At 50.4% G+C, this 27,376-nt stretch overlaps 1 pseudogene; it reads right to left on the reverse strand.

The window, feature by feature from the left end:
* LOC116781380 overlaps positions 1-27,376 on the reverse strand; it is a 332,906-nt pseudogene that overhangs the window by 19,602 nt on the left and 285,928 nt on the right.

The following is a 27,376-nucleotide window of genomic DNA, read 5'->3' on the forward strand; positions in this document are numbered from 1 at the left end:
GAAAACAGTTGTGTAGTTAACATATTGTGAAGGTGAGAGGTGTATTATGTACTTCATTTTTTTCTGTGAATGGTGGTGTATTCTATCAGGGACAGCTGATCTAGTCTAAGATTACAGAGAGACTCAGCTGCATTTTGGAACCTGTTTTAGAATAGAAGTTGGAAGTGCTGAAAAGGAGCACTTACTGGATAGACTTAGAGAATTTGTTTAATAATAGTAATAGAAACCACTGGCAATACATTGAACCAGAATCCACCAAGTTCTTCAGCTGTAAGAAAGTCAGTTCCAATGTGCTGATTTACAGTGACTGAGGCTCTAAACCCCTCTGGCTGTTCTCTTCATAACCATTGGAAATGAGAGAATTGAGCAAATACACCCTGAACACTGTGAGTGTTTTGTTCTCTGGTTTTGTTTTGGTTGGTTGTTGTTGGGCTTTTTTTCGCCAGGAAAGCTTTTAAATTTCTAGCTGGTGTAGGTGTGTCCCTTTTGCATTCCCTTTTCATGGCCATCCTGGAGAAATAAATTTCTTTGAATAAATGCCAATGGAAACAATTAATTTAAGGCAGTTTTGAATTGTAATGTGAGAGCCCAACAACTCTTGATCTTGAGAGATGTGTAGGTGTAGCTGTTGAGTAAGAACAGTGTAGAGTGACATACATACCATTTTAAAGGAAAAGCAAAACAAAAACAAAGAAAAGAGAAATTCCATAAACCTTACAGCTCAAAGATATGGTTAAATTGAAACAGTTTGCTTGCAAACAGATGGATTAGGTTTGGGTCCAAACCAGCAGAAGGACTTCAGGAAAGTGAGTAAATCCAATACAGAGTTTGTGTGACAGATTACTGAGAAATAAGGAAAAGGTCAATCTCCAGCACATTTTATACTTTTCCAATTTTATTGTCAAGTTGCACCTGATATTAACAAATAGACTTTGTTATAGAATAATAAAACTGCATCTGAGTTTCACTGCTCATTTAAGACTGAGCAGTAAGACAATGTTAATTCTAATTCCAGTGCCACATTTTAATTTTGCACAGCAAAATTTGGTAGTGAAAATGTTACCAAATGACAAAGGAAAGGATCTTCAAAGATAAGCAAGGCTGTGCACAGATTTATGACAGCCATTCAGATAGACTTTCTTTCATCATTAGATTGTTGTTGATCACAATTAGAAAACTTATAGCTTTGAAATTATCTTTTTTATGACCCTGTGGTAGTTTAAAAGCAATACCTCATTGGTTAAATAGGTTTTAGTTCATACTTCCTTTTAGTTAATGCTCTGAAAACGTATTATCCTGATTTACACATAAAATAATGCTGAAAAGCACATGGTATTCCCTAGGATATGTGTGTTTAAGTAGAATGAAATTAGCAGTGAGAGTTATTAAAGAAATCTTCCAAACTATTGTCCATGGACACATTCAACTAGCTCAGGGTTCTCACAGCCCTTTCTAACCTGGCCTTGAATGTTTCCAAGGCTGGGGTTTCTATGACCTCTCTGGGTGACTCATGCCAGTGTTTCACCACCTTCAGTGTAAAAAATTTCTTCATCATATCTAGTTCAAATCTGCTCTTTTTTAGTTGAAAACCATTATCACTTGTCTTATTACAACTAAGTCTGTGCCCATCCTTCTTATAAGTATGATCTCAGGAGCTCCTGACAAGCCTTGATCAAACCAGCTGAGCAATGAAGAGCCCCTGGATTGGACCAGGGGTGTGGTGAAGTGTCCCTGAACTGGACCAGGTGCTCCTGGATGATACAGGTGGGAACAATACGGAGTGGAACAGCTGGGGAACACAGGATAATCAGTCATCCCATGAAAGCCTTGGAATATTCCCTGCCTGAATCATAACCCAAATGGAACAGTTTGGATACAATTCCCAAATACTTTGGAAACTCCAGTCATTCCTGACACCAGGATGGAAATTCAGCAGATAACTCAAGCCAGTCCCCTTGGGAGCCCACAACCAGCGGGGCTGAGGGAGGCCCTGGCAGCTCCCCAGCACCTCCCTCTCAGTGGGACACCTCTGGCAGCCTCTCCCAGCTCGGGAACCCTCCAGTTTGCAACACTCCAAAGACCCTCGCTGATGCCCAGGACAATTCTGATCCCCCTCCACAAACACTCCTCCAGCTGTGACCCTTGTCTGGTGGGAAACACAAAGGGATTTGGGGAAGTGTTTCCCTGACAACCACGAGAATTTGGGAGAGGGATCTTTGCACACCCAGTTCTTGATGTGTCCACACATCTCTGCCTGGGTGTGGGTGTGAATTGACTGTGGTGTGAAGGTTGTAGTTTTGAATCTATAATTCAGCCACTGTTAAAATTGTGGAAAATGCTATTGAATCACTTGAAAACTGCTCAACTGGTCAATGATTAAGTGCTATTAAAGTCTTTTGCACCCTGACCTTCTTGCATCCCAAGGCTCTGTGTAAATCATTACCTTTCATAAAAATATATATTTTTTTCATGACTTCCATTTTAAAATCTTCCTCCTTAGCTAAACTACAAAACAACTCCAATTTTTTGTTGACGTCTTGAAGACAATTAAAGGAAGGGAAATAATTTGTTTTTCAGTGTTTAAATGGGTCCCACAGTGTGTTTGGAGCTGCATCAGCTGTCAGTCCAAGATGGGCCATGTCAGAACTGGTGAGGTTGGGGGGTGAGGAGCAAGGTTGATCATCCAGGGTCAGTGTGGATCTCCTGAGGAGACACTCAGCATCAAGATCACTTGGAGAACACCTCTATCACTTCTTCTCTCATCTAAAATATATCCATTCTTTGATTTCAAAAAAAAGTATAAAATTTTGAAGACTTGTTTTGAAATTGCTTTGAAGACAATTAAAGAAAGACAAAGAGATCCTGAGGGATTTCTGGAATTTAATGAGCCCCACGGTGTTTTTACAGCCCAGTCCATGATCCTGAGGTACTGAGAGAAGATTGAAGCAGCTGCTGAAGAAGTCAGAAGCCAAACTGCAAGTGCCTTGAAGCATTGCTGGGCCCCACTGAGGGCAGGCACTGCCAAAGCCTCCCCAGGGCCTCCTTGGAGCAGCTCCTTGGAGGCCAGGAGTGCAGGCAGACAAAGGCTCTGGGCAGGCCCCTGCACTGCTGAGCAAAGCCTGCCTTGGTTTTGTGGAGCACAAAGGCCAAGGCCTGAGCCCCAGGCCCTGGCCCAGCAGATCCTGTCCCTCCCGGCTGGCTCAGGGCTGTTTGGGGGGCACTGGGATGGGAGGGGGAGGAACAACAAAGGCCCAAAACTGGGCAACCCCTGCCAGGCTGCTGAGGGAGGGGCGAGGCAGAAACCAAGGGCAGAACCTGCCAGGCAAGTTGGTTGTGGTGGCCTGAGTGGCAGAGGCAGCTGCCAGAGGCAAGGGGACAAAGGCCTGGGTGCCTTTGGGCCTTGCAGCCCTGCCAGAGCCCTTGGCCATCTCTCCTGCAGGCTGTCCTGCCCTGGCCCTGCTGCTGCTCTGGCCTTGCAGGCTGCACACACCCCTCCTGCTTTCCCACCCCCCTCCCAGCAGCATTTCTAGACCCTCCCTGATGTCTCTGCACCAGCTCTGGCTGTTCCCTGGAACACAAAGCCATGAAATCACCCTCTTAGTGACCTCTGGCACCATAAGGTTCCCCTTCGAGTAACATTCCTTTTTCCCCACCTTCAGTCTGAACCTTCCAAGCTACACTTTAGGGCTTTCTTTTTCTTTCCAGCACCAAGAAAAGCTCCATCCTGTCAGATCTCCTCTAGACCCTCTCCTGTTCTTCCTCATTCCTCCAGAATGGGGAACCTCACAGACACACAGACCAGTCCAGATGTGGTGACCCCAGGGCTGAGTCCAGGGGGGTGACAACTCCCTTGTCTGGGTGCCCACACTCCCCCTAAGGCAGCCCCATGTGCAACTGGCCTTAAAACAAGGGGCCATTCTGATTCTTTGTAACGTCATGGAACCAAGTGGCACCGTGACACTGCAGGGCCTCATGGAACTAAAGGAATGCAGGGACACTGTGGAATCTCATGGAACCAAGGGACCATTGTGACATGTGGGGGTCTCTTTGGAACAAAAGGAACCCTGAGACATCTCAGAACCTCATGGAACTAAGGGGCCACTGTGCCTCCCCAGAACTCCATGGAATCAAGCACAGCCACTGCCTCCCCCCCCACCGCACGGACCGGAGTCGCCGGCTCTGCCCTGCTTGGACACCTCTGGAGTCAGCGTGTTCTTGGGCAGCACAACTGATCTCAGACCAGAGTTTCCCACATTTTGCTTTGCTCCTCTTTCCCCTGGTTTTATTTTTGTTCTTTGTTCCCCTGGATGCAAAATGGGAAGGGAAGCACGTGTTGATCCCTGTTTTTATCTGTTTACAAAAGGGCATTCTGGACAGACAATATGATTTCTCTCTCTGCTGTTGGTTTGAACTGTTCTGTTGGTATTGCTGTTTTTTGCTGCTATATTGTCAGTAAACTGCTATTTTTTTCACTTATATCTCCTTATATTTTGTCTCCTTGTACTGGTGGGGAATAAAAGGGGATTGGGTTCATTTTATTGGAGTTCCTGCCCCAATGTGTGTCTTTAAACCAGGACAAGTTTTTCAAGGTCTGCCTGAAATTTGGCATCATCCTGTAACAGTTCGTTTGGATACATGTCTGGAATAAAGACAAGTGCCAGAAATATTCAAACACACAAAGTATCTTTTATTACAGTGAGAATAATAATAATAGCAAAGAGTCAAAAACAAATGGCATTAAAATGGCATTAAAACAAATACTATGAACAGCATTTAATACAGCGTTAACTAGTGAAAAGGGATACAAAAAAAGGATCTTAACACAATATTATGTATAACACGATATTGGTTAGTAAAAAGGGAAATTAAAGGAAAAATACTATAAACATAAAAGGAGAATTAAAGGAATGCTAAAAGGATATTAAAAAGTTTGTTCTCTCAGTTGCTTCCTATCAAAAAACTGTGCTCACCCGCACAGACAGGCCAGGGCTGTCAGGATCTGCAGCAGCTGGTCGGTGCCCATGCTTAGCGGGCATCCCCACGGAGCAACACAGTCTCAGTGGTAGGATAAGTATCGCTCAACTCAGCAGCCCCGACACCCCATTTTTATCAGTTCCACATTACACCATGTAGGGCCAGTACGCAGTATAAGGTGATGCCTGAATGGCAGCCAAACACCGCCTAATCATTACCTAATGGCAACAGTCTGCGCATACCCTACTTGTAGGGCAAGGGGCAAGCGACCCCTGCCCACATAATCTTCCTCCCATCATCATCTTTCTCACCCCTATGGATGACCTCTACCATTGTGTTTCAAGGGTAGATGTATCCATCTTGCAATATGAAGCAAAACCAAGGAAGAACTGAGCTCTGATAATAGGGGATATCAAGCTGACTTGCTAAAAAGCACAATGGACCTCACAATTCGCTTGTGCCATGAAGTTACACTGTACCATACTCTAGCTGGTTTCACATCCTAACATGATTCCTTTCTCACGCCTCTATGCTCCATTGATCATCCAATTCAAAAGTACCCTCCTTACAGAAACCCAAGCTTTTCTGGGAGTCATAGGCTTTTGGAGGATGCACATACCAGACTACAGTCAGATTGTGAGCCCTCTTTACTTTGTGACCTGTAAAAAGAACAATTTCCAGTGGAGTCCTGAACAAAAGCAAGCTTTCAGGCAGATCAAGCAAGAAATTGCACATACCGTGGCTCTTGGACCAGTTAGAACGGGACCAGATGTAAAGAATGTACTCTACACTGCAGTTGGAGATAAAAGTCCCTCCTGGAGCCTCTGGCAAAAGGTAGCTGGTGAGACATGAGGGCGATCACTGGGTTTCTGGAGCCAAAGCTACAGAGGTTCTGAGGCCAATTACACCCCTGTGGAAAAGGAAATCTTAGCGGCGTATGACGGTATATGAGCAGCTTCAGAGGTAATTGGTACTGAAGCACAGCTCTTCCTGGCATCCCGATTACCAGTGTTGAGCTGGATGTTCAAAGAGAAGGTGCCCTCTACGCATCATGCCACTGATGCCACGTGGAGCAAGTGGATTGCTTTGATTACGCAACGTGTCCAAATCGGGAACTCCAATCGCCCTGGCATTTTGGAAATCATAACCAATTGGCCTGAAGGTGGGAACTTCAGTCTGGTAGAAGAAGAGCCGGTGAGTCGAGCTGAAGAAGCTCTGCCGTATGATAAGCTGCCAGATGAAGAGACACGCTATGCCCTTTTCACCGATGGCTCCTGCCGTATTGTAGGGAGGAGTCGGAAGTGGAAAGCAGCTGTATGGAGTCCCACCCAACGAGTGGCGGAAGCCACTGAAGGTAAAGGCAAATAGAGTCAGTTTGTGGAACTCAAAGCAGTCCAATTGGTCCTAGATATCGCAGAAAGAGAAGGATGACCAAGGCTCTACCTGTACACCGATTCGTGGATGATAACCAATGCCCTATGGGGATGGCTAGACTAGTGAAAAGAGATGAATTGGAAGCGTAGAGGAAAACCCATATCACATTGCCACAGACCCGCCAAGGTAAACGCTATGTGCTTACCATGGTGGAAGCAACCACAGGATGGTTGGAAACATATTCGGTACCGCATGCAACAGCCCGAAACACGATTCTAGGTCTCGAGAAGCAGGTCCTGTGGAGACATGGCACTCCAGAGCGGATTGAGTCAGACAACGGGACTCGTTTCAAGAACAGCCTAGTAGCCACTTGGGCACAGGAGCATGGTATTGAATGGGTATATCACATTCCATATCATGCACCTGCTGTAGGAAAAGTAGAAAGATGTAATGGACTGTTGAAGACGACTCTAAAGGCACTAGGTAAGGGAACTTACAAAAATTGGGATAAGAACTTAGCCAAGGCCACCTGGCTAGTCAACACTAGAGGCTCTGTCAACCGAGCTGGTCCTGCCCAAGCAGAATCCCTCCACACTGTAGATGGAGACAAAGTTCCAGCAATCCATCTAAAAGGTATGTTAGGTAAGACCGTTTGGATCACTCCTCCCTCAGGCCAAGACAAACCCATTCGTGGGATTGTTTTTGCTCAAGGGCCTGGAAATACCTGGTGGGTTATGAGGAAGGATGGAGAGATCCAATGTGTGCCTCAAGGAAACCTAAACCTGGGGAAAAACTAATTCTGTGCCTTGAGTTGTGTTTTACAGGAGACCAGACACCAGACGATAAGACCCGAAAAAAGGTGATACCGGTATCCAAGGATGTCCGATGATGAGACAGCCCAAACCGATGAGCCAGCCCTAAACCAGAACTGTGACTGCGACAAAAAGGGCCAAGAATCCAAACCGAGATGCTGTTGGTGCTGATCTTCAACAACAGACACTAGCCTCGAAAGAAACATGGACTACATGTATATATGTATATGTATATGCGCAGGATATAGATGAACACAACATACAGGTGTTACGTAAAGAAATAGTATGGAATAAGGGGTGGAGAATGTGATGGTTTCACTCTAGGCCTTCCTGGAGACCAGCTTATAACCAGAAAGGAACTGGGGTAATGACTTACGAAGTATTCCATGCTATTTCTTTCAGTAACACAACATATAAAAAGGTGCAGATAAGAGATTTCACTCTTCTTCTCTCTTCCGGTGGCTGAAGGTAACAGGTCTCTCCGTAGATGGGCTTGCTTATATAGGCCAGCGCCTGCTACTCAGACCTGCCGTTATCTCCGGCCTCTCCGGGAGGCGTGGGGGAGTTGGCTGCTGCCTTGCACAGCTCTGCTATCCTGATCAGAGAAGGATTTAATTTGTTTTATATTTATTGACTAGCTCTCTATTAACAGGTATATTGAGGAGATATTTGTTTTTAGGCTTCTTTTTATCCCTGTTTCCCCTTCCCTTTTCCCTTTTCCCCCCCCCCGGGAGCTCCCTGTTGTGGATAATATATTCAAATTGTATATATATATTTGTAAATATATATTTTTTTTGATAGAATCCCGTTTCGCTCAAACTTCTTTCAGTTTTTTTTCCCGTGGTTTGTTTCTTCTTCCCTCTCTGGGAAGCAGGCCTTGTTGTCAAGTTTTGGAGACTTGGTGGGAAGCCAGCTCGAAACTTGCACAACACTGAAACTACCAGGAGTACAGGATAAGATAGGTCAGTGCTCTACACTAAAGAAATTGTTGAAGCAATTCTAATAAAGCTGGCACAAAAGCAATAATTCTAAATTAGAGATGGATGGAACTGCCCCAGACCAACGCTGGTGGGGAGATCTCTGCTCTCAACCTCCAGCAGTGACCTAGGGGGGTCCCCAGCCAAGGCAGGAATCTCCACACAACCCCCAGGAAGGGTTCTGTTGGAAGAAGCTGCCCCTGGGAAAGGAGACTGGTCCTTTGTGGTCGAAAGGGATGGACTGACAGTCACTGGACTCCAGGGGTTGCCTCACCAACAAAGGCTTCATTCGGGGTGGAAGCAGCGGTCGAAGCTCTTCCTGCAGTTGAGGCACTCTATAGGGCTTCCCTTACTGGTGGGTCTGTTGGTGTCTGGTCAAGCCAGAGTTCCTGGAGAAGCTCTTCCCACACTCCCCACACTTGTAGGGCCTCTCCCCAGTGTGGATGTGCTGGTGGGTGACAAGGTTGGAGTTCCGGTTGAAACTCTTCCCGCAGTCGGTGCAGTGGAAGGGCCTCTCATCTGTGTGTGTCCGCTGGTGCAGGAGGAGACTGGAGCTGGTCTTAAACCTCTTCCTACATTCCAAGCACTTGTAGGGCCGTTCCCCAGTGTGGATGCGCTGATGGGTACGGAAGCTGGAGCTGTCACTGAAGCTCTTCCCACATTCCCCACAAGTGTAGGGCTGTTCACCAGTGTGGATGCGCTGGTGTTGGCGGAGGCTGGAGCTGTGCCTGAAGCTCTTCCCACATTCCCTACACAGGTAGGGCTGTTCACCAGTGTGGATGCGCTGGTGTTTGCGGAGGCTGGAGCTGTGCCTGAAGCTCTTCCCACATTCCCTACACAGGTAGGGCCGTTCCCCAGTGTGGATGTGCTGGTGTCGAATCAGGCTGGAGCTCTGCCTGAAGCTCTTCCCACATTCCCAACAAGTGTAGGGCTGTTCACCAGTGTGGATGTGCTGGTGCCGAATCAGGTTGGAGCTCTGCCTGAAGCTCTTCCCACATTCCCCACATGAATAGGGCCATTCCCCAGTATGGATGTGCTGGTGTCGAATCAGGTTGGAGCTCTGCCTGAAGCTCTTCCCACATTCCCCACATGAGTAGGGCCATTCCCCAGTGTGAATGTGCTGGTGTCGAATCAGGCTGAAGCTGTGCCTGAAGCTCTTCCCACATTCCCCACATGAATAGGGCCATTCCCCAGTATGGATGCGCTGGTGTCCGATCAGGCTGGAGCTGTCACTGAAGTTCTTCCCACATTCCCTACACGGGTAGGGTCTCTCCCCAGTGTGGATGTGCTGGTGGGTGAGGAGTTGGGTGCTCTTCCTGAAGCTCTTCCCACATTCCAAGCACCTGAAGGGCTTCTCCCTGCTGGGAGGCTGATCAGGGACCACCAGCTCAGAGCTCTGCTTCAAGCTCCAACCACCTTCCTGGCACAGGCTGGCTCTTTCCTCCTCAGAGCACACTGGGATGGCTTTGGAGCCCCTCCTCCGGGGGGATCTCTGGGACTTTTCCTCCCTGCTGCCTTCCTGCGCTGTGGAGCCCTTCAAAACGGCCTCTCCCACCAGGGTCTCATGGGGGGATTTGTCCTCCGGGCTCTCCGTCCTCAGCTCAGGGCCTGGGGCAGGAAGCAAGAAGGACAGGGAGGGGATTTGCCTCTGGCCCACAGGGAAGGTCAAGGACATCCCCCCAACTCTGGCCCTGGCAGGATGGCAGTGGTAGCGGGGCTGTCCTGCAGCCAGGGTCATGCTCGGATGCCAGAGCCAGCACAACACCAGCCCAAAGGGCCACTGACTTCCTCCTCACCTGCCTGGGGGGCCCAAGGCATCTTCCTCTTCCTCACAACCTCCTCCTCCATCTGCCCAAGCTTTGGGAAGGACAAATCCTGATGGGGGGGAAACAAGGGGTGAATACGTTGGTTTGGGGGTTCCTCCTGCCCAAGTCCATCTCTAGAACTCACTGGGCATCCTGTGTCCATAAAAACCTCCAAAACACCAAGACTCAGCCCATAATATTTATCCATAATATTGTGTTACGATTCCTTTTTTTTTTGGTATCCCTTTAACCCTTCCCCTTTTCACTAGTTAATACTGTATTAAAAGCTGTTCGTAGTATTTGTTTTAATGTCACCCGATAAGGTAATCATTTTGTATCCCTTTTTAGTTTTTGACTCCTCTTGCTAAGTTTATTACCATTATTATTATTCTCACTGTAAGAAAAGATAGTGTGTGTGTGTTTGAATATTTCTGGCACTTGTCTTTATTCCGGACATGTATCCAAACGAACTGTTACATAATTGGCGTAGTCGGCAGGATACATTGTGGAATAAACTGTGCCCTCCAGGGAAATCCGTTGGTGGAGTGCTCAGCCGACGTGTCCCTGTGTATTGGTGGGGAGATCTTCAGGTGGAGTGCATCTTCAGGCGTCCCCATGTGAGTTGTGTGAAAAGGGAGATTCTCAGGTGGAGAGCATAAGCCTGGGAAGCCGCGTCCCTGTGTGGGTGGTGAACTCTGTGTGGGCGCCAGGGGTGCCGGTGTCTGGGTTCCTATCTTTTGCTTGTTTTACTTTGTTTTCAACTGGGTTTTGTTGTTCTTGTTGATTAAGTTACTATATGGGTGACAGTGCTTGTGCTTTATATGCTTTGTTTGTTTTTTGCATATGGGAGGTAGTTCTGAGCAATTAATTGTGAGTATACCACATTTCTTGAGACCTAGAATTAAGATTTGTCCTTTTTGCAACTGTTGTTTATATGTGCGACTTCGTTGTACTAATTGTAATAAATATATCTTGGGACCTAAAGGCAGTCAGGAGATAAGGTTAGATCGGACTTTAAATTTTTATTGTATTCGGTGTGGAGTGAATCAAAGCTTAGAAGATACCCAGTGGATTAGGTTTTATTGTTGTTTCACTCATAGATATGTCTTTCTGAGGATTCATTCAGAGTTACTGTAGAGTATGTATTTTGTGGTTGGTATATAGAGATTTTAGATTTGATGTGTATGTGTAGTTAGGCTTGTTAGTGATGTAAGAGCCATAGTTTGTGGATTGGTGTGTCTCATTGTGTTTGGTTTGAAAACTGAGAATCTTTTGTTGTTGTTTTGTTAGTGAGAACATCAGTAGATTAAGATGAAGAAGTGGTTAGGAGGGTCGGCCGTAGACTGCAATGAACCCAAGAAAGTTCCTCCCCGTGAATTAATAGAATTGGGGCAGGAGCCATGGAGCCATGGATCACTTTGTGGAATAAGTGGGAAGCATGTACAAAGATTCCTCTAGAGTATTGGGGGCAGCAGACCCCGATAGAGGTATTGCAATACTGGGAGCAGTTTATCCCTTCTACTAAATCAAGCAGTCGTCTGGAACAGGCTGGACGAATAGGGGGTGCACTGCTTACTGCATATAAGTTAACTGTGGAAAAATGCACAAAACTGCAGGAGCAGCTGAATGCTGTAAGAGCCACTCAGTTGGTACAACGCCAGACTTTACTTGACCTTCAGGCTGAAAAGAACAGGGTAGAAGATAAATGTGCTACTTTAGCTGAGAAATATGCTGTGAGAACTGTTTGGCACAGACAAAAGAAAATAGACCGAAGTGATTGGGGGCCACGGGTGCGAGCTATATTCACTTCCCCTGATGGGGATCCAGAGAAGTGGGATGGTAACATATGGAGTAGTAGTGATGATTCTGATGAGGACGATTTTATAGAAAATTCAAAGAAGTTATCAACAGCAGATGAGTTGGCACATAAAGTAAGGGCAGCCCCTGTTGTACGGCGGAAGGCTGTGATAGATAACCAGGGTAACCAAGTGAGGCAGGATGAAGTTGCTGATTTCTCCCCAGTGGATTTTAAAAATCTTTTATCCAAATATTCTCAGCAACCTGGGGAACGAGCACAAATGTGGATGGTTAGGCTAATGGAGCAAGGGGCTGACTCTGTGATAATAGACGATGTTGATGCCACAAAGTTTTTAGGGTTAACTAATGATGTATATGTACAAAATACCCTTAGGCATTTAAGACGAACAGCGGGAGTTGATAGAACTTTGGTTTCAGTTATTGCTGAAGGTCTTAGTGACCGTTTTACTAATGATGGATTATGGCAGGATGGAAGTTCATCCTGGGTAACTCTTCATCAAGCAATCAAAATATTAAAGGGGGAAGGGATGAAAGTAGCTATTGAGCTGCAGAGCCCTGAACTTTACATGCAACAGCCTTTAATTCCAGTAATGTGAAATAAACTGTTAGAAGGCTGTCCTGTACCCTGGAAACCATACATTATACCACTCTTAGTGTCTAACACGAGGGCTCCCATAGAAGAGATCATAGAGAGGTTGCAGCAACTTGGTGACCTTCCAGGCCTCCCACACACAGAACAAAACCTTAATTGATAAAATTATACTTTTGTAACGAGGAGGGGCAATATGACACCTCAAGTAGATATTAAGTTGTTAGTATTGGGAAGGGGGGGGTTGTTTGTGTTTTGCCTCCCACAGGACCCTGCTGGCTTCCAGCATGTTTGATGAAACCTTATCATGAGCAGCAAGAATTCTGGACAGAGATCAGTGAATGCTGAACAGCACAAGACCAGCCCGAATAGCACATGGAAGAAAAACATATCCTAAATATAATTCATTGTGTTTACTAACTTTTACTAACTGGTGTAATGACTCAGTTATCAGGTACCTGTCTCTCCTGTATCTTGTCCACACCTGATGTTGTGATTCGTGTAATGAACAGTGTCTTTCAGGTGATCCTTATTTGTCATTTGTGATTCTCAGTGAACCTGGACAGGGGTTGGGAGGATACAGCTATCACAGCCATGACTACTCCTGCATTAGCCTATTCAGTGCAAGTCATGTATCTTGAATAACAAGATGGATTGGTTATTCTTTTCTGCATAGCAGGTCTCGTGTCCCAATGGACCCCTGGATCTACTGTTCCAGAGATAAGAAGATCTATATTTCTTAGATGAGTTGCACCAACAATCTATATACTTTGTTTTGTATTACTGGTAAGCAACAACCAGAATTGGAATATTATTCCTGAACTGTGTGCTGCCAAGTTGTTCTGGCAGCAGGGTTAAAGGTAAAGGCTAGAGCTAAACCCTGGCTTCAAGAAGTGAAGGACATACGTATGCAGAGTGTCTGCAATTGTGCTTGGTTTTGTCTCCTGGGATGGGGTAGACATGCCACTAAGGGGGGAAAGAAGACAGTGGAAAACTATAAAACTTGTAACGTCCTGAAGCCTAATGGTCATCACTGTATAGAGAGTGCAAGCTTTCTGTGGGAGCGGTTGGTGAGACCAGGATGTTGTCTGGTGTTGCATCAAACTCCAGATATACATTGCCTGTGATGGCTCCTAACAAGCCTATAAATGTGTGATTGGCAGTCAACCACTTCATTCTATAAAAGATGAATCCAAATTATAAAATTCTGAAATGAGAAGTTCTGTTGTACTAGACTTTATATTTTGCAGAAATTCCCGAGATTCATCGAGTTGTCCGGGCCCATATGATTGGACAAACCTGTTCACCTGTCCAGACTTGGAAACTAGGTCTGCCAACCGGGAAAAGATTATCTCAAGTACTGTTGACTCCAAGTAAATGACCACTGTAACCCACTTGGATCTCCTCACTGGGGATGGACATGATTATATTATTGTCTGTATTTTCGCTGTTACTCAGTTGTTATGTTGTTTACATTTTTGGAAATGACACTTCATAAATATGCTGTTCGAGTCATTCACCAGTGCCATGGTCCAACCATGGACCACGCGGTGGGATGGAATCCAACAGCCCCCAGGAGCTGGTTTCTCCTCTGAGGGTGCAGAGCAGCAGGGCCTCTTCCATACCCAACCGTGCCTTCCAGAAAGATATCAGCTATACTTTGTTTCTTTGCTGACTTCTGTTTTAGATGTCAATGTGTGGGCCACCCTGGCCAACATGACAAAGACGGACGTGATATGTGTGTCCGTGGTAACTCCCACGAATCCTTTTCACACCTGTCTGGTTGGAGTACCCATTGATAACTACTGGTAGAGAACTCTATATAATGAGACCATATAAGCAAACTGCACATATCTGGGAACTCAACAACCTCTTTGGTGATTAGAAATAGAGATAGCCCTGGTTACGAAAAGCGTTGATAAGCTTGTCAGTAGCTGGATGTATAATACCATGCATATTGTGTATGATTCCCTGTATACTAACATGTGTACATCAAATGATAAACACCAGGCTAAATGCATTATAATCTTGAGTAGTTTGCTATCACCCTCTTGCTACCATTGATCACGTGGTGGCATGTAAGGGGGGTACTTTTGAATTGGATGATCAATGGAGCATAGAGGCGTGAGAAAGGAATCATATTAGGATGTGAAACCAGCCAGAGTATAGTACAATGTAACTTCATGGCACAAGCTAATTGTAAGGTCCATTGTGCTTTTTAGCAAGTCAGCCTGATATCCCCTATTATCAGAGCTCAGTTCTTCCTTGTTTTTGCTACATACTGCAAGATGGATACATCTACCCTTGAAACACAATGGTAGAGGTCATCCATAGGGGTGAGAAAGATGATGATGGGAGGAAGATTATGTGGGCAGGGGTCGCTCGCCCCTTGCCCTACAAGTAGGGCATGCACAGACTGTTGCCATGAGGGAATGATTAGGCGGGGTTTGGCTGCCACTCAGGCATCACCTTATACTGCGTACTGGCCCTACATGGTGTAATGTGGAGCTGATAAAATGGGGTGTCTGGACTGCTGGGGTGAGCGATACTCATCCTACCACCGAGACTGTGTTGCTCCGCAGGGACGCCCGCTAAGCACGGGCACCGACCAGCTGCTGCAGATCCTGACAGCCCTGGCCTGTCTGTGTGGGTAAGCACAGTTTATTGATAGGAAGCAACTGAGAGAACAAACTTTTTTTTTTAATATCCTTTTAGTGTTCCTTTAATTCCCCTTTTTACTATTGAATATTGTTCATAACATTTCCCTTTAATTTCCCTTTTTACTAACCAATATTGTGTTAATAGTTATCCATAATATTGTGTTAAGATTCCTTTTTTTTTGGTATCCCTTTAACCCTTCCCCTTTTCACTAGTTAATACTGTATTAAAAGCTGTTCGTAGTATTTGTTTTAATGTCACCCGATAAGGTAATCATTTTGTATCCCTTTTTAGTTTTTGATTCCTCTTGCTAAGTTTATTACTATTATTATTATTCTCACTGTAATAAAAGATAGTGTGTGTGTTTGAATATTTCTGGCACTTGTCTTTATTCCGGACATGTATCCAAACGAACTGTTACATTCTCCAAACCACCAAACCAAGTGTGCCAAACGCCCTGGTTGGTCAGTGCCGGCTGGGGGAGCGGGCACTCGCTGGGGGGATGAGAAAAGTGCACCCAGGGCTGGGCTAAAAGAGGCTTCAGCATCACTTCTGATGGCCCAGGGGCAGCAGCTGGCTTCTCCCAAACAGAGAGATGGCACTTGTTCCTCTGCAGGGAGTCAAGGGCAGGAGGGTACCTCCTGTTGCATGGATGGAATACCCTTGGGTATCCAGGATGGATCAGCACTCAGAGATACAAATTGCCCTCGGGCTCAGGATGCAGCTGCCAGCACAGATTTCCCTGCAAAGTGTCCAGTGAGTCAAGCTCTGCAGAGGAGATTGTGCCCCATGCATGGGATTGCAGAGGGGCCCTCAGGTCCCCAGCATCAATCAGCAGCCAGGAATAGACACAAAAGGTCCCCTCAAATATTTCGGGGGAAGTGTCCTGTAAGGAGGGGATAGTGTCAGCCCACCAGGGTGGGACTGGCAAGTGGGAGGCTGCTCCAGGGCTCTGCAAGAGGTCTCGTGTTCTGCTCGGCCCCAGCACTGGCTGCTACCAACACCCCCGGCTGCCCCCAGCCCTGGGCAGCTCTGCTGCCACAGGCTGTGCCCTCACCGTGGCCCTGCAATGGCCCTGCCTGTCCCTCATCCATGGCCCTGCCCGTGGCCCTGTCCCTTGGCTCTCTGTCAGCTCAGTGTGGGGCACACAGGCTGGGGTCCCTCCCAAGCCCCCCGGGCAGCTGGCGTTGGCTGGGGGGATGTGAGGGCTGGGCCTGCTCAGCACAGCCCCGGTCTCGTGCCCAGTGCCTCTTTCCTGACCCACACAACACTTTCCCGACCCCCCCAGGGCTCCCCTGCTGCTGCCTCTGCTCCTGGCCCTGCCTTTGCTGCTCCCTTGGCTGGGGCAGCGGCTGCAGGGGGGGGATGGCAGCAGCTTCAGCTCCACAGCACTTCCTGGGGGAGCTCAGCCCGGGGGGGACGGGCAGGGACCTGATGGGGATGGACAGGGGCCCAGTAGGGACAGCCAGGGCCTGCAGGGGAAGGCACAGGCACAACCTGGACCCCCACACTGCCACCGCTCTCTCTGCTCCTCCTTGCAGGCTCCATGGCCAGGCACACTTTGTGTTCCTGGGTGCCCACCATCTCAGCACTTGCAGACGCTCAAATCAGCGCCCGCAGCTCTGCAGCAAAGCCCCAGCTCACCTGGCACACAGGGGATGGACACAGTACCTTCTCGGGGATGGGCACAACTTTTTCTCTTCTCCACCACAGGGCTCTCCTTCCTCTGCAGCACCTCTGCCTTGCACTTTGGCTCACCTCAGGGACAGCTCTGGGCTCACCTCCGCACCACTTCTCAGCCTCACCTCAGGGCCTGGGCTCAAGGACAGGAACCTGCAGGGAGGGGACATCATGTGCAAGCTCAGGGCTGCCTGCTTCCACTGGCCTCTGGGCTTCTTTCTCCTTCTACAACTATCCCAGAACTTAGCCTGCTTTTCTAACACCACACATTTACACACTAACCTTGGAGATAGATATGGACAGACATCTCTATCACCCTGGGGATAGAGTCTCAAGCATGTGCTGCCATAGGAATGGCAATCAGAGAATGACAGAAACAGCTGGGTTGGAAAAGACCTCTGAGATCATCAACTCCAACGCTTGATCCAACCCCGCCGTGCTTCCCAGACCATGGCACTGATGCCACATCCACTCTCACCTTCAACACCTCCAGGGACGCTGACTTCACCCCCTCCCTGCCCAGCCCATTCCAAGGCCTCATTACTCTCTCAGTAAAAATTGTTTCCTAATATCCAACCTAAACCTCCCCTGGCACAGCTCAAGACCCAGCCCTCTTGTCCTACTGCTGCTTCCTGGTAGAACAGCCCCACCCCCACCTGGCTACAACCTCCTGGCAGGAACTTGCAGACAGTCAGGAGGTCTCCCCTGAGCCTCCTCTTCTCCAGCCTCAACACCCCCAGCTCCCTCAGCCTCTCCTCACACCACTTGTGCTCCACTCCCTTCCCCAGCCTCGCTGCTCTTCTCTGCTCCTGCTCCAGCCCCTCCAGGGCCTTCCTCAACTCAGGGGCCCAGACCTGGACACAGCACTCCAGGGGTGGCCTCACCAGCGCTCAGTCCAGACCAACAATCACTTCCCTGCTCCTGCTGACACACTCTTCCTCACACAGGCCATGATCCATCGTCCCTCTTGGCCACCTGGCCACACTCTTTCCTCTTCAGCTTCCTGTCCATCCACACTCCCAGCTCTCTTTCTGCCTGCCTGCTCTCCAGACACTCTGGCCCCAGCCCGGGGGGCTGACGGGGCTTCTTGTGGCCAAAGGGCAGGACCTGGCCCTTGGCCTGCTGGAACCTCATCCCCTTGCAATCAGCCCATGGATCCAGCTTGGCCAGGTCCCTCTGCAGAGCCCTCCTGCCTTCCAGCACATCAACACACCCCCAGCTTGGTGTCACCTGCACATTTGCTGATGAAATGCCTGGTTCTGCAGCAGTTGCAGATGCTCAAGGTGCAGCAGGACCAAGTCAGGGGCCTGGGGAGGGCCTGGGGGGTTCTGGGGTCTGTGAGAGTCCTGGGGGAGCTGGGGAGGGGCTTTGGGGATTGGGGGTACAAACCAGGACAGACCAGGACAGACCAGGACAGACCAATACCTCCTCACTGTTCCCCAGATCTCTCCCGGAGCTGGGCCATGTTGCTGTGGGACACCTGAGCCCCCCCAGTGCCCTCCCAGTACAGCCCAGTGCCCCCAGTACTGTGTTCCTGTCCCAGGGTGCCGAGTGATCCCTCTTTGGGGGGGGTTGGAGGCATTTTGGGGGGGGCTGGGGGAGATTTGGGGGGATTGGGGGGAGGGGTTGGATGGGGATTTGAGGGGTTTTGGGTGCATTTAGGGGAGTTAAAAGGGAGGTCAAAGGGATCTGTAGGGGGAGATGACTAAAGGGATAATGGGGATTAGGGGACATTTGGGTGGGGTTAATGATGTCTGTGGGTAAAGAGTAGGGGCAGCACCATGCTCAGGTGAGTCCTGAGACCTCCCTGGTGTCCCCAAGACCTTCTTGGTGTCCCTAATTTCCCCCCTTAAGACCCTGAGACTCTCCTGGTGTCTCCAATGTCCCCAGGGCCTCCCCATCACTCCAATTCCCCTCTTGACACCCCCAATTCCACTGTCCACAAACCCCTCCCCACTCTCCCCTGTGTACCCAAACCCCATCCCTGATGTCCCCAACCCTCCATCTCACCCCAGGAGCCCCCCCTGGACCCTCTGACCACAAAAACTCCCCCCCACCCCACACTCACAGAAAGGCCAAGGGCATCTGGGGACACGTTGGGGACAGTTGGGGGGCTTTGGGGGGCACTGGGTGATTACTGGGGGATACTGGGACACGCTGGGGGGAACCAGGGGGCATGGGAGGGACTGGGGGGTTACTGAGGGATGCTGGAAGAGCACTGGGAGGGACTGGGAAGTTACTGGGGGATTACCGGAGCACACAGGGGGACACTCAGAAGTTACTGGACCATGCTAGGGGGTCACTGGGTGCTCACTGGAGGATCACTGGGCCATACTGGGGGGCAGTGGGAGGTTACTGGGACACACTGGCTGGTCATTAAGGAGGTTACTGGGCTGTACTGAGGGTCACTGGGAGGTCACTGGAATATATTGGGGGCACTGGGATCCCCTTATCTGGATGTGGTACATCTCCCCCCCAGACTTTGAGGGGCACCCCCAGGACCCCTCCCCTGAGGGTTGGGGACTCCCGGAACACACTGGTAGGCTTTAGGGGACCCCCGGGCCCCCTCCCTGTGGGGTCTCTGTGTGCTGAGTGTTGGGGGTCTCTGGGGTTTGGGGGGGGTCACTGGGATCCCCTTTCCCTGGGCTCGGTTCGCGGGGCCGGTCGGAGCGCTGTGGCGGGAAAAGTAATGGCGGGTCGCGCAGAGCCTCATGGGAGTTGCAGTTCCCTCCTGAGTACTCCGCCGGCGCGCCTGCGCAGTGCAGCCAGGGCGTTGGTAGAGCCCCCCCCGCGCGGCTTCCCGGCCCCCGCGCTCTGACCCTCGGGAACCCCCGAACCCTGGTGCTAAACCCTGCCGAGCCCTCCAGCCTTTCCACCCACAGCCGCGCTCCCCGCAGCCCCCGAGGGGATCCCCAGAGCCCCGCTCTCCCGCAGGCCCCGCCAGCTCACAGTGCAGCACGGAGCCAGCGCCATCTTTGCTTCCCGGAAGCAACCACGGCGCTCTGCGCGCGCAACGCCTTTACAGAGCACACCCCCCCCTTTTCCGCCGCGTTCCCGTCAGGAATGTTTGCACGGGCGGTGCCGCAGCACCCTCAGCCTGAACTGAACCTGGTTTTACCTCATGAAATCTTTGATCTCTGTTAGCCAAGCCCCTCTTTCCTTCCCCAGTTGTCTTGTCCTTTGCGGGGGGGGGGGGAATCATAGCGGCCCTTTGCACTCGAGCGGCCTGAGGTTTCTACCAGAAAGGGCCAGTCCCCTTTCCCAGGGGCAACTTCTTCCAACAGAACCCTTCCTGGGGGGGTGTGGAGATTCCTGCCCTGGCTGGGGACCCTCCAAGGTCATTGCTGGAGGTTGAGAGCAGAGATCTCCCCAGGAGCGTTGGTCTGGGGGAGTTCCATCCATCTCTAATAAAGAATTATTGCTTTTGTGCCAGCTTGAGTAGAATTGCTTCAACAATTGCTTTAGTGTAGAGCACTGTCCTATCTTATTTTGTACTCCTGGTAGTTTTAGTGTTTCTATTGTGCAGTAAATTATTCTGATGAAGATCTTTTGTCTGATCATTTGTAACCCTAAGTAACTCATCTCTCAATAGATTTGATTTGCCATCATTAAAACCTGGGGGACCTAAATGGTTCAGTCACACCTCTGTAATTCCTCTAAACTGAAAGTGTTGGCATAACCCAAGGCTGACATTGGATCCAGCAGCCCCCAGCATCCCACAGTAAATTGGGAGCTCAGGGGTCCATCCCCCTTTCCCAGCCCCTCTGTGCCCAAAGACCCTCATAGGACCATCTGACCCACCAGACCATCCCCCCTTTTCCATGCTTCTCCCTCTTCCTTTCACTTTTCCATAGTCCCTTCAGTCCCCACCCCCGGATTATTCTGGAGGTCCCAACCCCCATTTTTCCCTCCTCTCACATCTTCCACTTCATCCCCTCAATCCCCAGCTTCATCCAACTCAATTTGGGGTCCCACCACCCCAAAAAAAGGGGTTAGGTGGGGTCCTGGATGGGCTCTGAGTATGTTTGGGGGGTTCTCCAGGGCCTGTGTGCAGGTTTAGGGGGGTCCCAGCACCTTTTGGTGTGAGCTGGGTACCTTTTAAGGGGCAGATGCCCCACCAAGACCCTCCCAGAGGGGGTTGACAGGGAGGGAACACAGGGGGGTCCCCATTCCCGATCCATCTTGGGGCCGGTTCTGCCCCCCCCAAACTGGGCTCCACCCCTTGGGATTCCCCCAAGCCCCTTCCCCACTCTCCCCAATAACCGGGACTGGGAAGAACTGAGAAGCTTTCCTGGGATCACTGGGAGCAGCCGGGCGGAGGCAGAGTGAAAGCAGGGGAGGGGGGGACACACGACCCCCCCAAAATCCTCACGGGGACGGGGGGGGTCCAGGCTGTGCCCGAGGCCCTGGGGAGGGGCTGCGGCCGCCGCCGGCTCAGGAGCTCTGTGGGGAGAGAAAAGGGGGTGACACTGGGGTGGGGGGACAGGGGGGACACCAGGATACACCGAGACCCAAACTGGATCCAGTGGGACCAGAACTGGGGAACTGGGAGCACCTGGCAGCACGCTGGAGGCAACTGGGATATACTGGGAGTAGCTGGGAGTACCTGGAACCACACTGGCAGCAACTTGGATCATACTGGCAGCAACTGGGTCTCTGCTGGGATCATACTGGGAGTGACTGCAATAATCCTGGGAGTGTGTGAGAGGGACTGCAGCCATACTGGGGATGAGTGGGATCAAACTGGCTTTGTACTGAAAGTGTCTGGAAGTCACTGGTATCATACTGGTGGCAACTGTGATTGTACTGGGATCATACTGGATCAGACTAGGATCATACTGGGAGCAACTGGTTCTATGCTAGGGGCAACTGGGAGCTACTAGGATCCCACTGGGAGGAAGTGGGAGCAACTGAGACCATGCTGGCCACAACTGGGATCATACTGGGATCAACTGGGCCCACAGTGAAGGTGGCTGGGGTCATACTGGGAGTAACTGGGAGCATTCTGAGGGCAGTTGGGACTATGTTGGCGCAACTGGGATATACTGGGAGCAAGTGGGATCACGCTGGAAGTGACTGGGATCATACTGGGAGGCACTAGGACCCCAGTATGGGGGCGACTGGGAGTGGCTGTGAGCAACTGGGATCATGCTGGAAGCTACTGGGAGCATTCAGGAGTGAGTGGGACCACACTGGAGGCAACTGGGATATACTAGGAGAGACCAGGAGTGACTGGGATCATATTGGGACTGCCTGGAAGCTTACTGGGAGTGACTGGGAGCATGCTGAGTTCAGCTGGGATATACTGGGAGAAACTGGGAGTGACAGGGATCCTACTGGGAGGGACTTGAACTCTAGTTGGGTGACTGGGAGCAAGTGGGACCCTGCTGGGGGTAAATGGCTTTATCCTGGGAGTGACAGGGAATGTCTGGGTTCATCCTGGGTGTGACTGCCACCATATAGGGTTTTGCTGGGATCATACTGGAGCCATACTGGGAGGGACTGGGAGGGACTGGAACTACAGTGGGGTGACTGGGAGCAACTGGGACCATGCAGGGGGTAAGTTGGATCCTACTGGGAGAGACTGGGATCATACTGGGACTGACTGGGAGCATGCTGGAGACAAATGGGATATACAGGGAGTGACTGGGAGTGGCTGGGATCATACTGGGAGTGACTGGAACCATAGTAGGGGTGAAGAGGAGCAACTGGATCCATGCTGGAGGCAACTGGGATCCTACTGGGAGAAGCTGGGCCCCTGCTGGGGTCATACTGGGATCATACTGAGAATGACTACAATAATACTGGGAGTGTGTGAGAGGGACTGCAGCCATACTGGGGATGAGTGGGATCAAACTGGCTTTGTACTGGACGTGTCTGGAAGTTACTGGGATCATACTGGGGGTGACTGGACTCATACTGGGATCATACTGGAAGCAACTGGGACCATGCAGGGGGCAAATGGCATCCTCCAGGGAGTGACTGGGGCCGTACTGGACTCAGACTGGGAGTCTCTGAAAGTGAAAGGAACCTTCCTGGGGCAGTGACTGGGAGCAACTGGGACCACCTTGGGGGCAATTGGGATCCTACTGGGAGTGAATGGGATCATAGTGTGAATGACTGTAAGGGACCAGAATCAAAGTGGGAGTGACTGGAACTACACAGGGGGGATTTGGGAGCCAGTGGGACCATGCTGGAAGCCAACTGGGAACATCCTTGGAGCAACTGGGATCATGCTGGAAGCAACTGGGAGTAACTGGGAGGGACAGGGTGCATGCTGGAGGCAACTGGCATAAACTGGGAGTGACTGGGATCATCCTGATGGAAACTGGAACCATCCTGGGGCAAGTGGAAGTAACTGGGTGTGACTATGAGCATGCTGAGGGCAACTGGGATATACTGGGAGTGTCTGCAACCATCCTGGGGGTGACTGGGACCACACTGGGAGCGACTTGGACCACACTGGGGGCAACTGGGAGCAACTGGGAGTGATTGGATCTACAATGGGGCAACTGGGGTTGACTGGACCATGCTGGGGGAAGACTGGGATCATACTTGGATTGACTGGATCTATGCTGGAGGCAACTGGGACAAACTGGGACCATGCAGGGGGCAACTGCAATCGTACTGCAGCCATACTAGGATTAGACCAGGATCATACTGGGAGTGACTTGGTCTGTGCTAGGGCCAACTGGGATCATACTGGGATCACACTGGTAGGAACTGGGAGCAACTAGGACCATGCTTGGGACAACTGGGAGCAACTGGAATCACACTGGGAGGAACTGGGAGCAACTGGGACCATGCTGGGCACAACTGGGATCATATTGGGGGCAACTGGGCCCACAGTGAGGGTGACTGGGGTCATACTGGGAGTGACTGGGAGCATTCTGAGGGCAGTTGAGACCATGTTGGTGCAACTGGGATATACTGGGAGCAAGTGGGATCACGCTGGAGGTGACTGGGATCATACTGGGAGGCACTAGGACCCCACTGGGGGCGACTGGGAGTGGCTGTGAGCAACTGGGATCATGCTGGAAGCTACTGGGAGCAACTGGGAGTGAGTGAGACCATACTGAGGGCAACTGGGATATAGTGGGAGAGACCAGGAGTGACTGGGATCATACTGGGAGTGACTGGGAGCTTACTGGGAGTGACTGGGAGCATGCTGAGGTCAGTTGGGATATACTGGGAGAGACCAGGAGTGACAGGGAACATACTGGGAGCTACTGGAGACACAGTAGGGGTGAATGGGAGCAACTGGAACCACGCTGGGGCAATTGGGATCATACTGGGAACAGGTGGGCCCGTGCTGGGGTCATCCTGGGATCATATTGGGAGCAACTTGGACCATAAAGGGGGCAACTGGGAATGATTGGATCTGGAATGGGGTAACTGGGATTGACTGGGAGCATGCTGGGGGAAGACTGGGTTCATACTTGGATTGACAGGGTCTATGCTGGAGGCAACTGGGAGCAACTGGGACCATGCAGGGGGAACTGCAATCATATTGGGATCATACTGAGATCATACTGGAATTCACAAAGCCCCCCAAGCACCCCCTAAACCCATTCAGAGTCCACCCAGGACCCCACCCAACCCCTTCTCTGGGGGACTTCTCTGGGCACTGGTGGTGCTGGGAGCCCCCCTGGCTGCAGGCGAGGAGCTCTCGGGTGAGCGGGGGGTGGGAAGGGGAGGTCGGTGGGAAAAGGGGGGTCAGAGGGGATAAAGGGGTGGTGGGACCACAAACTGAGTGGGAGGGGAGTGGGACCCCCCAAAAAGTGGAGGGGGAGGGATCTGAGGTTTGGAGGATGATGGGAAATGGGTGGGAGAGGTCAGAAAAGTGGGGAAAGGGGAGGGTGGGAGCCCCAAACTGAGCATGAGGGGGATGGGGGTTGGGGGGATGATGTGGAAGGGGTGGCAGATGGGGGAAAAATGGATGTTGGGACCCCCAGAGTGATCCTGGGGAGGGGGCTGGGGATTGAGTGGACTGTGGAAAACTGGAAGGAACAGGGAGAAGGGTGGAAAACGGAGGGGTGGTCTGGCTGGTGTGACAGTCCCATGGGGGTCTTTGGGAACAGGGGCGTTGGCATATTGTAAGTTAGCCACTGCACTTCATGGAGAAAGAAAGGAGAGAATTACTGAATCTCTACCAAAAGCATGAAAAGATGTGGCCACTTATCCAAAGAGCTGTTCTTGTTGCTGAGAACTCCTCTCTGAACACATTCACCTGTCATTCTGTCAAGGTAATAAATCCTTCCACTCATTACAGCACACTCAAAAGCACCCTGCTATTTAATTTCAAGGGAAAAATGGCCAGAATGTGTCGAGGACCAGGAATCGGAATGGGAACGATTCCGGAAATGGAAAAATATGTACAGCGATTGAATGGACTTTACACATTGTGTGTTTCCCCCGAATTTGTATCTTCCGGGCATGCCCCGGCCTGCTCACCCCCCCCTGCACCTCTGTCCTCTCTGCCGACTGGCTGGAGAAGCTGCGGCAGGAGACAGCCCCCATTCGCCCTCTCCTCCCCTGGTCCCTCCTGCGCTTTCCCCCCCCGTTTTGCCCACGGCTCAATCCCGGTTTGTCCCCCGACCTGTCTGTCTCCTGCTCCACCCTATGTTCTGGCCCTTTCCCTTCGGATAAAAACCCCATGTGCACGCTGGATTAAAGATTCTACCTGCACCCCACCTTTGTGTCTGGGATCCGTGCCGTGTCGCGGCCCCATTCCCCTCCCCCGTTCGGACCGCGGCATATGGCTCCCAACGTGGGGCGAAGGTAGAGGTTTTTATCTTAAAAAGCCTCCCATACGCCACGAGGGCTCAGACGACGCGGAGAGAGGCGTTTTCGTCCCGCTGGTCCTTCCCGGCTGAACTCCAGAATCACGGCAAGGCGGCCACCGCACCGAGAAAACGTGAGCACCGGGAAAACCCCTAATCCTATCTCCCGCCCTCACAAACTTTAAAAAAAAAAAAAAAAAAAAAAAAAAAAAAAAAACACCAAACAAACAAACAAAAAAAAAAACAAACCACAACCCAAAACCAAAAACGAACTGCAGACTAAGAGAAGCCTAAGTAACTCCAAAAATATGGGCCTCTCGCTATCTACCTCTCAAAAATTCGTGTACCGCAAGCTTAAAGACTTTATTTTGGAAAACGGGCATCCTTTAGATAAAAAAACTGCTAAAGCCCTCGCTAAATCGCTTGAAAAGGGAGGGGAGACGGTCTCCGACAGCATGTCCCTAAAAGACTGGGAGAAAATTGGATACAATATCTGGAGAGCGAAAGAGAGGGGAGACAAAATTGCTACTGAGGCATTAATAGCCTGGAGATTGATTCTGATGATGATACAGCATCAGTTGATGAGTTCCTATGAAAATCTCCAAGAATCACCACGAAAATATAAAAATTCCAATTCAAAATCCCCGACAAAAGACAAGCCCCGGAAAAACGAGCACGGCGGGAGGGAAAAAAGCGGCGCAGGGAACACGCGGTCTTGGCAACATGGCGACGGGGGGGGGGAAGGGCACTTACATGAGCACGGGGCCGAGGCGCGCGGGGGAAGATCGCGGGAACGCAAACCGCGTGGCAGCACAGCGCGCAAACTTTTCGCGCGCGCTCCGTCGGTCCCGTCCCCCAGCCCGCCCGCGCGGACTCCGTCGGCACCACCCCCCAGCCCGCCTTCGCGCCCGCCCCCCTACGCCCCCGGCACGCCCACAGACCCTCCCACCAGAACGCCCTCTCCCTCCAGCGCCGCCTCTACCCCCACGTCATCACCCTCCCGGGGTAGACGGAAACTAAGGGGCAGGGCCAGAGCCTCTTCCGACGATAACATCCAGAAAGACGGCCGCGCCCATGAAGCCTTTGTTACCGAGGCTCCTGGCAGTTGCAGGATGGCAAATGCCTCTCTTCCATGCAACGATATTTGGAAAGCTTTCCGGACAGAAGCCGCACAGGCTAACGACGCCGAGTTTTTAAAGCTTTTCCAATTTACCTAGAGGAAGGTCGTGCCCCTGAGTGGCGTCTGGTGTCTTATCCTGTGTTAAAGGACATCAAAAAAGCGATTGTACAGTACGGTTTGGGGTCACCTTATACTGTTGGACTTTTTGAATCGTTTTTTCTCGCCTGCCGTTTAATACCTTATGATATCAAAGCAGTAATTAATGGACTGCTATCGACTGTGCAGGCATCCGTTTTTGAAGCGGAATGGAAACGTCTTATAGTTAAATATGTCAATGAAAAGATGGAGAGACGTGGTATTCCTGTAAACAATGCTATTGATATGCTGTATGGAGAGGGCAACTACGCGAGTCGACAAAACCAGGCTCTTGTGGATTTAAAATACCTAGATATTACAAAAGATCTGGCAATGGAGGCCTTTAAAAAGGTTGCTGATGCATATGTCCAAACACCCTCCTTCACCCTAATTCATCAGGGCTCAACAGAACCTTTTGTAGACTTTATAACCCGGCTAAGGGAAGCTATAGCACGGCAAGTACAGCAAAAGGAAAGCCAAGACATTCTGTTTAATAAACTTGTGATTGAAAAGGCTAACGAGGATTGCCAACAAGCCTTAAAAATGCTAAAGGATCCTACACTCCTGGAGATGATAGAGGCCTGTAAGAATGTGGGATCTGATTCTCACAAAGCGAGGTTGATAGCTGACACTTTGGCCGGGCCACAAACC

The sequence above is a fragment of the Chiroxiphia lanceolata genome, assembly GCF_009829145.1.
Source record: "Chiroxiphia lanceolata isolate bChiLan1 chromosome W unlocalized genomic scaffold, bChiLan1.pri scaffold_44_arrow_ctg1, whole genome shotgun sequence".
In the NCBI taxonomy this organism is placed as follows: domain Eukaryota; kingdom Metazoa; phylum Chordata; class Aves; order Passeriformes; family Pipridae; genus Chiroxiphia; species Chiroxiphia lanceolata.